General features: G+C 42.7%; 1 long non-coding RNA gene across 1 annotated transcript in view; it reads left to right on the top strand.

Annotated features, from left to right (window-relative positions):
* LOC135447391 (uncharacterized) overlaps positions 1-3,408 on the top strand; it is a 35,787-nt gene extending 32,379 nt beyond the window's left edge. Inside the window, exon 5 of the long non-coding RNA XR_010440088.1 lies at positions 3,347-3,408. This is a non-coding gene — a long non-coding RNA (uncharacterized LOC135447391). The remainder of the gene's footprint in view (positions 1-3,346) is intronic.
* Positions 3,409-13,293: the final 9,885 nt, after the last annotated feature.

Raw genomic sequence — 13,293 nt, 5'->3', positions numbered from 1 at the left:
GACTCCATGCAAAAGTCCTGCTTCAAATTTAATTGATAAATTCACATGTCCTTTGTTGGTTTTTTTTCCCCTCCTGTCTTATTCTGCTATGGCAAATATAATCCCCCATAGCTTTTTGTGCTAGAAACAAGAGAGACAGCAAAATAACCTTTGCAGTTAGCAAGATAAAGGTGTGCTGTTAGTAACCCCATAGCTCCAGATTCCCATCCTGCTCAGCCTCACAGATCAACATTGCAGAGACATAACCTTTACTTGGAGTCCTGGTTCCTGTCTGCCTCCTGCAGGAGCTGTGTGCACATTTAAGGTTCTGCCTTTCTTGCTGAAGAATAACTTTTAAAGACAATGAATATAATAGTAGTAATTCTTTCTAATCAGATATTTCAATGTCAGAAGCAATAATTGGGGTTTTTTTTCTCTATTTTAAAAACTCCCTACAAATAGGTGATATTTCCTGTACTGAAAAAGTACCACCTTGTTTATCAAATGTTGAAAACCATAGATTTATTCTAGTTGGCAGTGATTTGTTCAAAATTGGAAAAAGAAAAGCAGTGAAAACTTTGCTTGATCAAAAACCTTGAGCATCTCCATACTTTTGGGGATTAGGACAGAATATTTTTGCTCAAGCAACTTAAGCACAAATTACACTAATTCAGATTCCTCAAGATCTCCATGCTTGATCTTTTCTGTGGACTGACTTGAGACTTTCATAGGCTTTGCTGACAGGACACACAAAATTTGGGTGAAATCTTAATTCTTTATGCTTAAAGTCCAACAGGCAGAATCCCACATTTTAAAAATCTTATCCAGTGGATTTGCTGGTATTCAAAACTGGTTTTTTGAAGACCTAGATTAAAATCCCTTTGAAAATATGAATGAAGTCCTTTGCTCTCCATGTCAGTACCATGTCAGTGGCGCTGTGCGAATATCCCTGTTGGCAGGGCCTGATCAATGTCCAGGATCTTCTGCTTATTGTTGAGCACCCTCTCCTGGCTCTCTGCTATTTGCACACACATTATATCATGCATTGAGAGCTCTGCAATAAACTGCAGTGCCCAGTTAAGTTTAGGAGGATGTCTACTCAAATAATATGAGTTGCTGGTCTCCTTAAAGCATACCTGGTTTTTAACAACATAGCTGATTTGAAGCCAAGAAATCCTTCTAGTGGTGAAATTCCTCAGTAAGGATTTTTTTCTTGCCTTTAATGCTGCTTCTAATTGATCCCAGAAAAGCACTTGCCGACTAGAGAATACAATGCACAAGGCACAGTCTGACAAGGGCATGATGCTCAGCTGGTAAAAATGTTGTTTATTGGGTGACTAATCCTACACATCTCTCAATGGATGTTATCTTTCTGTAATACCTCAAGCGGCCTAAAGCTTAATCTAGGCATGAATTGGTGTGTCATAAAGCAAGGGATTTTTGCTGGGATACTGCCAATAAACAGCAGCTAGAATGAAAATAGGAAGTGAAGCTTCAGGGTTACCACTCAGTTAAGAGTTACAATATGAGAAAGTATCATCGGATTTTTGGATCTCATAATAAATTGAGCTGGAGCACATGGAAGTGCTCCTGCAGTATGTGACTGACTGTTGGCCATGGCTAAGGCAGTCCAAAATTCTTTGAGTAAGTCACAGCAGAAAGGGCAGAAATCTTCACTTGTTGTTTTCCTGTTATTCCACAGCCAGGCAGCATTACTGCTGAATTTAGCAGTTCCCATGCACCTCACCTGGATCCATCCAGTAGCTTCAGGTGTCTAATGAAGGCATCTACTTATGTAGGTCTTGGTCATTGTCCTCTTCATAGTTTGTAGGAGTTCAAGGAGATGAAATTCTTAGTTTTGGCTCTTTATGGATTTGTGTGGGGGCTCTGCTGCTGCTAACAGCCCATGTCCCTGCTGGCTTCAGAGAGGTGCTTGCCCTTGGAGCATACTGTACCTTGAGGAAATCACCACTGCGCAGCGACCAAGAACCAGGCTCCTCTGAAAGGTGCTAAAAAGACATTTAAAACAACATCACAGCCAGTTCCCTGGGTGCTGACAATTTTAAACATGAAATTTAAGTGTTTCCAGGCTGGTTTAAATGTGCAACATTGTCCAAAATCTCTGTGATATTTGCTCTAATTATCCTGTTAAATAAAACATTGGTTTAGTAAGGAGTTTCTAACATCAGTCCCTCTCATATTACTCTCAGGCACCACACTTGCCCAACTTGAGGAAATCTCAGAGGAAAAGGATATTTCTGAGCACTGGGAACATTGTCACTGAGCACACACCAAAGAGTAGGATGCCAGTTTTCAGTAGCTGAGGATTATACTCCAACATTTTTTATTGCACTGAGCTCTGTGGCTCTGTATTCCTATACAGCAAGTGTGACCCTGGCTTTTATGGAGAAAAGCCATCATTTCTCCTAGATGCTATCGTGGGACTGTTTGGTGTAAGTAAAGATATCCTGTTCAGCTCTTTGATTTCAGCCTTCAAGCCAGCTTTCATTTTGGATTACCCTCAATTAGAAGGCACTTTGAATTCTTCTGCTGTTTAATTGGAAGATGTGAATATAAAGCAGGTAGAAACAAAGAGAATACAGAAGTATTTTCAGGTCATTGCAAAATGAGAGCAGTGGTGTTACTGAATTTGAGTGGATGTGAGCAGGGGCTGTTTCAATTTGTGTGTGACTTTGATACAGGCAAAGACACCAAAGTCTTACGGTTTTTAAGTTAAGAGGCTCAAAAAATAAATTGACTGCAGCTGAGATCTGAAGCAAAATACTTTGTTTACTTCCTTTGTATGTGTTAGAATACACCTTTTTGACTGCAAGAGAAACTCCCTAATTTGTAATAATGAGATTAACTGGAAGAGAAAGAGTAGCACAAAGAGAGAGACCATAGCATGAAGTGTTCTTATTTATTTATTCCACAGTCGAAACAATCATCCCAGTTTTCTTTCGTCTGATTCCTAAATCACTGGGATGGATTTTCATCAGGAAGGAATAAATGCAAGTAGTTCCACTGAGTTACAGAGGACTGTGGGCAGCAAACTACCCACGTTTCTTTCCAGCTCAAGTAAGCAAAGAATTGATAATATGTGGCCTCACTGTGGCCGTGTCTTGGCCAGGCAATGCTCATAGCTATTGATTAACATTTTTGGCAAGTAATAGAAGCAAGGAGAGGCCGTTATACTAGGCATGGAAAAATACAGTGGGATGGAAGGCTTTGAGGTCGAAGGCCAGAGAGGGAGCAGGGGATGTTCTTCCTACAGGCTCAATGCACTGGACCGATCCCCTCCATACACAGAGAGCACTTGCAGAGTGAGAAAAGTCCATTTGACTTTCCCGTGTAAAATCCCTTGCAGGATCCTGGTGCGGAGCAAGGCTTTCCCAGCTTGCTGTGCATTCCCTCTCCAGCCCCTGGTCGGGAGGAACTTGGCAGCGCTCCCCTTGGCACAGGCACCAGAGCAGGCCCTGCATCTTGAAGTAAGTGAATTTGCTCGGCTAATTGCTCGCAAGTGCTCCCTCTGAGCACCTGTAAATTGTTAAGTTTAATAGGGTGGCAGCTGTTGCCGGCTGCCTGGGCTCTGCTGCCTTGGAAGTAGTTGGGAGATGAGAGCAGCAACTTGTGGCACGATTATCTTTTTCTCCATTTCCTCTCAATTTCATTGTCATTTTCTTCTCTCTTAAGAGAGCTTAAAAGCATTTTTTTGCTTCTTATAATACCCACAGGAGCTGTTGTGAAGTGCACTTGTTGCGTTTAAGGTTTCAAAACCTAAAATCTCTGACTTTAAGAGGTTTGGAGAGTGGTTTAGTTGGAAGACTGCTGCTGTGCAGACACATGCAAAACACTGAACTTAAGCTGGCACAGCTGGAGGGAGGGATGGCTCAGGAGGATGGCTGGTTACACTGTTGGGCTTCAGTGCCTCTGTCTCCTGTAGGAATGAAGCTGCTGCTGGGTCAGTGGAAAGTAGATGCCTGAATATTTGGATGGATCTGGACTTTGGTTTTGAGACCTTGGTAGCTGTAGTGGGACAATTACTTTTCTGATTCTAGCATCCTAGTAGGATGGAAATAGAGTCACTAATAATAAATGAGATGTTCTCCTAGTTGAGCAAGGTGTGGGAAGAATGTAACACATCTATCCATGGGATTTAGCGGGCTGGAGTAACCCTCAATCTGCAGAGGGTAGAGGGACTGAAGCTCTTAATGCAGGTACCTCCATCAATTCTCAAAGTGTGCTAGAGGAAATGATCCTTGTGGTGCATTCCAGAAAACCAGGAAGGACTGGCAGGAGATGCATTGGTCTGAAATGTAGCTGGACTTATCAGATCCCCTCTGCTACTCCTGAAGTAGGTAAGGATTGTTGCCTCTGCAGTTATAATGGTTGAATGCCGGAAACTCAGGTAAGAATCGGGATCTCTGGGTTTTCTAGTCTCACTGTTCTTGCAGGACAGAAATATGTGTCTTGGTTTGGAAAGACAGGTGTCTGCTAGAAAGGCAGGAGCCTCCACTGAAATGGAAAATATAAACTCCCTATCCCTGAAATGTTATAAACTTGAAATTAAAGAGCTCTCAGGCAAAAAGTATGGGAGCAGGAATAACAGTTCTTTATTATGGAAGAAAATAAAAAGATAAAGTAAACAATGCAGTAGACCAAAACAACACTGACAGAGTCAGAACACAACCTGACGCCCTGTGGGTCAGGGTATTGGTAGCAGTCCAATTGGAAATGTGGCTGCTCAGTTCCTGTGGTCAGGTGTGGTTCTGCTGGAGCAGGGATCCTGTAGAAGGGTGTAGTCTTCCTCTGAAGATCCAGTGGAAGAAGAGGCAGCTGCTGTTCCTCTGGGAAATCCAGTGGAAAAGCCATGCTGGTGTTCCAGAAGCTCAAGATTATATCCGGGTAGCAATGCTTGGCTCCTCCCTCTGGGCGGAGCATCTCACAATGGAATGCTACAGTTCTTATCAGTCATGCAGTGACATTCAATAGCCTGTTATCAGCAGATGCTGCCCCCTGGAGGAAGGATTGGGTGTAGAAGAGATAAGGAAAACTGTCCACTTAACAGAAGACAACTGCCATAGAGATGGCAAATAGAATACAATTTGCTTGGCAATCCAGGACAGGATTGTGTGCCTGGAGTGTTCTAGCAAGCTCTGCCTTGACATGTAGGTTTGTGCTTCCCTGTCTTTTCCATTGTAGGTTGGAGGCATGCCATCTCAGGCATATTTCCTTCTGTGGCAGCTCAATCTGGGTGCATGACCCACACAAATAAAGGAGTGTTGAGGTTTATGGGAAGATTGCCTGGTATAGGAGCATTGCCCGTAGCCTTACTTTAGAAAAATCAACTTTTATGTTAATGCATTACTGGTGAGAGAGAAACCCCTGACCCTGAGCAGTCAGACCAAGACAGGGGGGATTCTCCCCTCCCAGGAACCAGGCAGAGCAGGAATGTACCCTGTCTGGCATCACAGCCATGCCATGGCACAGCAAAATCTTCAGGAGTCACTGGTAGGAGAGGGCAGGGGATGGCCACACACAAGGACCTGACTTCGTAATATGATAGGTAGGATGCTCTGGTGGCACAGAGTGGGACAGCTTAGGGCCTGCTTCCCAGCACTGTCAGCATATGAAACAAAGAACAGCAGATCTGTTCCCCTCATCTGACCCAAAATTAGATGGCATACAAAGGAAATATCCAGACTAGTGAGCTGTTGTAAACCTGTCCCTGGGTTTTGGAAATTAATTCCCCCTCCTTTTTTTATTCTTATACTTGCTGAGTTGCCAGGTTCTCCTCTTTTTTTTTTTTCCTGAACACAGATTGCCTTTCCTTGGCTTTAAAAGGAGAGGAAGTTTAAGTGGTGTGATAATAAAAGGACAAATCCTGTCATGATTAATAGTCATATGAAATCATGTGTGAAGAACATTCGGTTATAGCTATCCTCAGGAGAGAAAAGTTTCCCAAATATCTTAGTAGAAAGAAGGAAAAGGGACAATATGTCTGTAATTCTTTGTGATCAGTCACTTTGCACGCAGAGAGAAGGTAAGGAATACTGCTGCCCACAGGGAGCAATTGGGGGGAATTGACAGTGAAAGGGTAAAAAAAAAAAGTTTGTGAAACATTTACAAAAAGTTTGCCTTTTGCTAAAATTTGGAGCAGTGCTCCACTGGGACCTCTTCTAGCCCAGGGGCTGCTTCTGTTTAAAATCATTAATGGCCAGTTCAGTTTCTGCCAGCGTTATTGGCTGAGCCAATATAGTCCTATTAATTTGACTGAGCTTGAAGACAGAGAGGAAATATAAAAACCTCTTCAAGCTGCTGGTACCTTCTGGGATCTCAGGCATACAGTGGTCTTGATAAATCTTACAAATTCATACTTGGGGGGGGAAAGTTGCTAAGTGGTTCACAGGGGCTTACCTGCTTCTTAATGGGTAGTGATCGGGAAAAATGTTGCAGAATGGTTTCAGCATAAACCCTGTGATGTCTAATCCTTGTTTTTAGGGGAGGAATGTTACCTCCAGGAATAAACTAGCCTTTTATCTGGACTTCCAGAGCTTGCTGATATTCTGTCCAATTTTTACAGTGTAAATAAAATTTTTTTGAATGTTTATCACCCTGTTCAGCAGCAGTTGTAAGTTATATAGCCCAGATAATAGGAGTGAGATCTATTGAAATGCTGCTGGGCTATAACTCAGCACTAGCTGCCCTAGCCTGCTTCCTTCCCCTGCATTTTGTTGAGTGCTTGGGAACACTTGTCCATTGACTAAGCTCTTTGCTCACCCTAAAAAAAAGCATGTGAATTAATAGAGCAGGAAAGTGAAAAATTACCCATCCAGTTTTTGAATTACTGTGAGGTTTGCTACCTGGGTTTTGCTGCTCCCTGGAGTGAAGTGATGGTTTTGAATTGCTGTCTCTGGTTTTTACCTGGAATTCTGCCCTAGCCAAACTCTACGGTGATGTTCATGTCCATTTCCACAAAGTCTTGAATATCCCAGTCCAAAAGCAATTTGTATCTACCATTTATCCAGGTGCCTTTATGCCTGGCTGTGAAAGTGCAGAAATCCCCAAAGCACAGTTCCTGCCCAAATCACTGCTCTTCATGCCTAAAGTTCCAAGCAAGGAGTGGATTCAGGTATGGAGCCATAAACTGCTGAGAGAGAGCTAATACTGGGAGGCATTGTGATACAGGAACCTCAGCATGGGCTGCTTTACCATTAACAAGGATATACTGAAATGATGCATGTGCAAGGAGAGAGGATGGAAAACAGCTCAAGTAGGGATGACAGAGCTTTTATACTGCATGCAAAAGGAATGAGATGTAGAGGGTTCAGCTAAAATCTGGAGAGGACAATGCTTTGCTGGTAGAAGAGAGTTTTCTCTTGTGTGTGTGTTAATAACCAAAGTGTGCAATAATTTTCCTTAATGCAAAACATGTACCACATGTGCCTTGATCAGCAAGTTATCTGCTTGCACATTAAATTATACACTGTGATCTCTGAGGTGTATTAAATATTGAAATCAGAAATTTTATCATTAATGAAAAGCTAATGAGCAACAATGATATGATGTGCCTCAGTTGACTTTTGTCAGAAGCAACCCATTGTAGTTGGAAGGTGACTTTTCTGAGTCTCTGGTGATAATATGCCAATTATTTCAGTTATCAATGCTCCTGGAGGCTCCAAGTGCCTACCATGGATGTTTTACCTCAAACTGTGTATGGAGCAGGGTTTCTCAGCATATGGATAAAAGCCAATTTGAACAGACTGGAGGAGAGAGAGACCAGTTTTTACCATGCAGATTTATAGCTAAAGGCATTCTACCAGCTTCTGTGTTTCAGCTTCTTTCATCCAATGAGGTGGCTTTTAGGATGTGCAGTTTCTTTGGACTTTGGGTAATAAAAGCATAAGGTGATGCCTTCACCTACAGTTAACATGTAGGTGCCTAAATTAGAATAAATACATATGCAATGTGTAAAGTGCCTGAGGATGACTCCAGGTAATTCTGAAATGTATATTATTGGGATTATTGAGCCATCAGAAATCCCAGTCAAGATCAAGGTCCCATTATAGCAGACTGCCTTGCCTGTACCTGCTCTGCAGTTTAAACAGGTCTAGGAAAGTGGTGTGACTTTTTCAAGGACACTTAACTTGTCAGTGACAGACCAGCAGCTAAATTGGAATCTTCTGCTGTTTGGTTTACACTGAGGTACAGGTGTTGGATTTCACATCATATATATCTATGCCCAAGTTAGCTTTTACCTAGTAGTTTGGGTTTCATTTATGTTAAAGGGTGTCTGGGTGGGCTTGTTGAGGCCCATGTCACTGCTGTGCCTACCCATACTGTCCTTTCAAAGTATCTTAGCATGTCCACATCATCCCTGTTTGCACCATGAAGGCTTTACAAAATGCTTTCACCAAAATAACCATCTTTTCTGAGCTCAAGTGGATAAGCTGAAGCCAGATTTGGATACAACTCTAATCACCCACGACATGGCAGATGTCATGGGCTCACAACTTGATGGACAACAAGTCCCAGCTCCTGGTCCCTGTTCCTCAGCTGCTCTGCTGGCTGTGCAGCCATGTCCTTCCCCCTCCCTTGCTTGGATCCATGCAGCAGGAGTGGGGCCAGGAGGGTGATGGCACTGCTCACCCCATTGTGGCAAACAGTGCCAGGAGCCTGCCTGGCAGGTGTGTGCCTGTTGCTGAGGTTGGGTATTGGCTGGCCTGGCAGGCTGACCTTGCCTACAAACACAGAGCTGGATGAGGCTATTTGTAGGGCTTAGAGATGTCCTGCTTTTACATCCCTCTCCATTGCTGCACATTATTAGACTCCCTTGACTTTTACGAAGGTCCTAAATTGCTACAGAAAACAGTGCTGTTTTCTGCTGGCTTAACTATTGCATTCCTTAAGGCTTGTTTTTCAGTGCTACACTTTACTGCCTGTTAAGTTAACTGGATTTTTATCTCCTCTGCCTCTGAATGTCTTCTGTAAAAGTCCAAAGTAAGCCACAGCTTGCCCAGAGGAATATTCTAGGAAAGAAAGAAAAGAATTCAGGAACAATAATAATGTAACTCTGGCAATCCTGTTGCAAAATGATACTACAAAAACATTTAGGCATGAAAGAGTGATTCCTCCCATAGATATCTACTTAGAGTACAAAAGAAAAAGCTCCCTAGAGACTTGCTCTCTTAGAAGGGATTGCAAGTCTAGTTTATCCTCTGTAGATGCAAGTGTATGTTACAGATAACTTTGAGGTGTGCATTAATGAGGAAGGTATATTCTCTCATTCGTTGTTCTTCATTTCTTTGCCCCCAAATATTGGAGAAGAATTGATTGTATATCATCATACTCCCTTGGGTGTGATAAGTGCCTTTGGCTGTGCTGAGGCAGCAATCTGCCACTTCTTCTTCTCAGTCCCCAGACAACCCCAGTTTGATGTGAGGACAGAGCAGAGATGCACGAAAGCATTTGCTGTGGTAACCCCAAGCAGCATGGGTTAGCAGTGGGCAAAGGCTGCTCTCCACACCCTCTCTTGTGGAGGATAGGGCTGAAATGCAAAATGAGCATTTGATGTCCTGGCCTAATGGGTTATCCCTCACAGTGCAGAGGTGCTGGGCTGTGTTCCTCCCTTGTTGGCTATAGTTGCCTGAAGGCTTTGCTAACTTTACCCTGAGATATATTCCCACAGACTGTTTATGCTATCCTAAGCCAATTAAATAAAAGCAGTGCTAAGATGTTTGTGTTTCCTTGTTTAGCAGCCACTGAGCTCTTTATGCTCCAGCACGAGCAAGGGCTGCTTTGTGACTCTGTGGGACTCACTGTGCCCACCAGAGCCGATTCCACCAGAGCCCAGCCCAAGCACAGAAGAGACACAGAGTGCCCTCTACAAGGCTTGCTGGATGAGAGACAGGGGTTTTGAGAGAGACATCCATACAGATTGTGAGGGTCTTCTGACAATTTGAATAGTTTGGGGCAGTGAGTGTTGAAAGGTCTCCCAACACTGCTTTAATGGGCAAAGTTTGCTGTGCTGAAACTAAGGCTAATGGAGGTGTTTATACCACTTGTAGTGGCAGTAGGTTTGAATTTTCTTTCATCAGAAGTTACTTGTGAGCTAACATTGAGGGCTGATCCAAGCTGCAGGCAGCTTGCAAGGAAGCTTGTGGTACCTATCTCCTGTTTGCCTTCAGTGTGTGTTCGGCCATCAGCTGGGTGATTTATGTGAAGAGGAATAAAAGATGGGCTCTGGTAGTGAAATTTAGGGAGCAGCCAGAAGAACTACTGAAGCTCTTGTTTTATTTTATAGGAATGTGAAGGATTCATTACTTCACAGAGCAAAGAATATATTTTTTTCACTGAACAAGTAATAAATGATGAGGAGGAAGAAAGATCTTTAAATATCAATGGACGCTGTTCATGGTCATATTGCATCACATGGAAGAAAAGACAAAAATCAGCGAAGGAGTTTCAAGAACATTCAGGTAAACAAAAACTTGATGTAGGGATATGACCAAGGATAGTCCTAAACCAAGGCCAAACCTCGAATTAATGTTCTTGAAGATGTAGAGGGGCTGTCATGATATTTTATTCCTTTCTGCTTCTGATAGAATAACAGGGATTCTTCTTGAAGGACAGGGCAATTTCTGTTGCCAAACACACTATCCTGAGCAGCAGGAGTGAGACCTAAGTCCTAAGGTTTCTTCTTTGGTTTCAAATGTTTGATACTTCTAATAACTCTTAACAGTGGCTTGCTTTGTGTGTTTCTGTTTTCAATTCCACCTTTGTGAATTAGTTACTAAAATGATTTAAAAAGATAACTGAAGATATCTATTAACCATGAATATTAGGGTTCATAGAACAGATATTTTGAGTCTTTCAAAGAAAGTGCAATAGTTTTTGGCTGAGAGGGTATGGTTTCAATTCAAATAGTTAAAGAGGAGAAAGAGGAGGAGAAGGACACTGGCTGAGTGCAGACACTGTTGTAACCTTGTGCATAGATGACTTTCATGATCTTGGTATACAGGGCTAGGAAAGGGCCTTTCCCCTGTGTAAAGAGACTATGATTGCATTAAAGCAAGTTAAAATATTAATTCAGCAAATGTGTGCCTTGAGATACCAAACTACTTTCTGGAGCAATCAATAGCTGATAATATGAGAAATGGTTGTTTTCAAATATTCAAGAGCTAGATGTGCATTAGTTTAGCACCACCCTGGCAGATCAGGTTGACTTTTAACTCACAGAATAAAGGTGGTAATAGATGGTGTCCACTTAAGCAGAGTTGTCCGTTTCCATCCTGCTGTCGTCAACTTGATAATTGTGATAACTACAGACCTTCTAGCTTTAAATATCCTCAGACCTATCTCATCATGTATATCTTGCCATTCAGCCCATTTATGGATAGAGTATTCTGCAGCTTAAATGCTGAAGAAGTTTTACTCCTATCACATCTTGAAACTGTTAATAAAAAATATTATTGTGAGACTTTTCTACTTATTCCAGAAGTCTCATTGTAAAGATGTCTTCTTTCTTCAGTGAAACAAAGAGCAGTGATTGGTGGCAGGCAAAGCATTCAGGTGACTGACCTGTGTTTCAACCACTGTTGTCCCTTTTGTGTGAAGCTCTGAGACTGTATGAATACTGGGATTATGAGAATGAAATGAAAACCCAGGGTACCTCAGGAATAAATGCTGCTTTCTCTCTGTAGAGTGATTAATTCACCAGCTACCTGGGAGAGGATACTCTGCCCTTGGACTTCCTGCCATGTAGAGGACATCAAGCTGGCCAGAATCCAGCTAGGACAAATTTTTTTACTTTGAGAGCTGTTTTCTGAAGCACCTTGTAAGATGTCCCTGATACTGAGGCTTGCAAGTCAATTTGGTGCCTTGAAAATTGTGCTGATCAGCCATAAAATGTGTGTAGCGACAACCTGAGGATGGAGGATGCCCCTGTCTTGTTTCTTCAGTGACCTTAGAGGGAGCCTAAGCAGATACCTGAGGTTCAGCATCTGAATTTTAGGAAAGAGAACATAGATAATTTTGTAAACTCAGTTGCATGTCCAGTTGAACCACTGAGAACTAGACCATGGGTGGAGTGCTTCCTTCAGCTGCAGCTCAGGAAGGCTGTGGAGACCTGAACACCTCTCAATCAACTCAATCTCTTCACCTCTTGGAATTGAGTAAAACCTTTCCCAGATGTTTCTTGTCCTAAAAAATTTAACTCTTCTAAATTGCTGAGGAGGGAGCAGAATAGTCACCACCCATCAACCTGAGTCCTGTCCCAAGAAAGCAGGTGGCATGTTACATGTTTTTAGTGTTGTGCTCAACTTTTTCTATCTCCTCCATGCCCTGGAGCCAGTTTATTGCCATATGTCCTTTGCAGAACTAGCCCACCCTTGTCCTGTGCCAGGCTCCGTGAGTGCAGCTCAGCCTTCCTGTCAAATTCCATTGTCAGAACAGAAAATTCTTCTTCCTTACACCGGTAAGGAGCTCAACAGGTGTGTGTTTTGCACCATATTGCAGCTGCAAAGGGGGAAATTTAAATGGCTGGTGGAGCTTCTCTTGGTGCTAGAGAAATCTTGATGATTTCTCTGTCCTTGAAGTTTAGGACTCCTTCCTTGAAGCTTTTCAATAAGAGCTGCTGCAGGCTTGACATGTTGGCATTAATTTAGTCTTCACAGAGGAACACAGAACTCGCTTTACAGATGAGCTAAAAGCACTAGCTGGAGCTGCCCCTGCTCCAGGTCTCTAATAATTCTGCCTTGGGAGAGAAGAAAATTATTAAAAACCTGCCTCTGTCCTATGATGGGAACATATTACTGAAATCCACAGAGCTGGTGAGTTGCAAATTCCCTGACCAGGGCACTGAGTTTGGATGGCTATGCTTCCCTCTGAGTTGTTTGTGCAGCTGCCACTGGCAGGGATGTGTGTAGTGAGCAGCCCATAGTGCAGCCTTTCTGGGATATGCTGCAGCCAATTATAAGACTGATGGAAGCAAGGAAATTTGTTTTTTTCCCCTAGGCTACAGAATACAGAGAAATAAATATTCAGGCCCCATAGCTGCAAGTAAGCCCAAGGGCAAGGTCAAATGTAAACATTTCAGTGACTTTTTGGTTGACCTGTAATGGCCTTTTCAGCCTTCTAGCATATAAGAGTCATCAGGCTCCTGGTCAGAGTATTGGGTTGTGCTTAGAGCTCACGTTATTTCTTCCCTGAGGCAAGATATTGTGCTTTGTGGTTATTCTACTGTAAAGGTCAAGCTGCTGAGGCATTAAATGCATCCCTCCTTTTTCCTGTATTAGCTGTTTTCTCTTTTAGGTC

The sequence above is a fragment of the Zonotrichia leucophrys genome, chromosome 4 (assembly GCF_028769735.1).
Source record: "Zonotrichia leucophrys gambelii isolate GWCS_2022_RI chromosome 4, RI_Zleu_2.0, whole genome shotgun sequence".
Lineage (NCBI taxonomy): Eukaryota > Metazoa > Chordata > Aves > Passeriformes > Passerellidae > Zonotrichia > Zonotrichia leucophrys.
The sequence above is the reverse complement of the archived record's forward strand: the minus strand, read 5'-3'. Positions and strand labels throughout refer to the sequence as shown.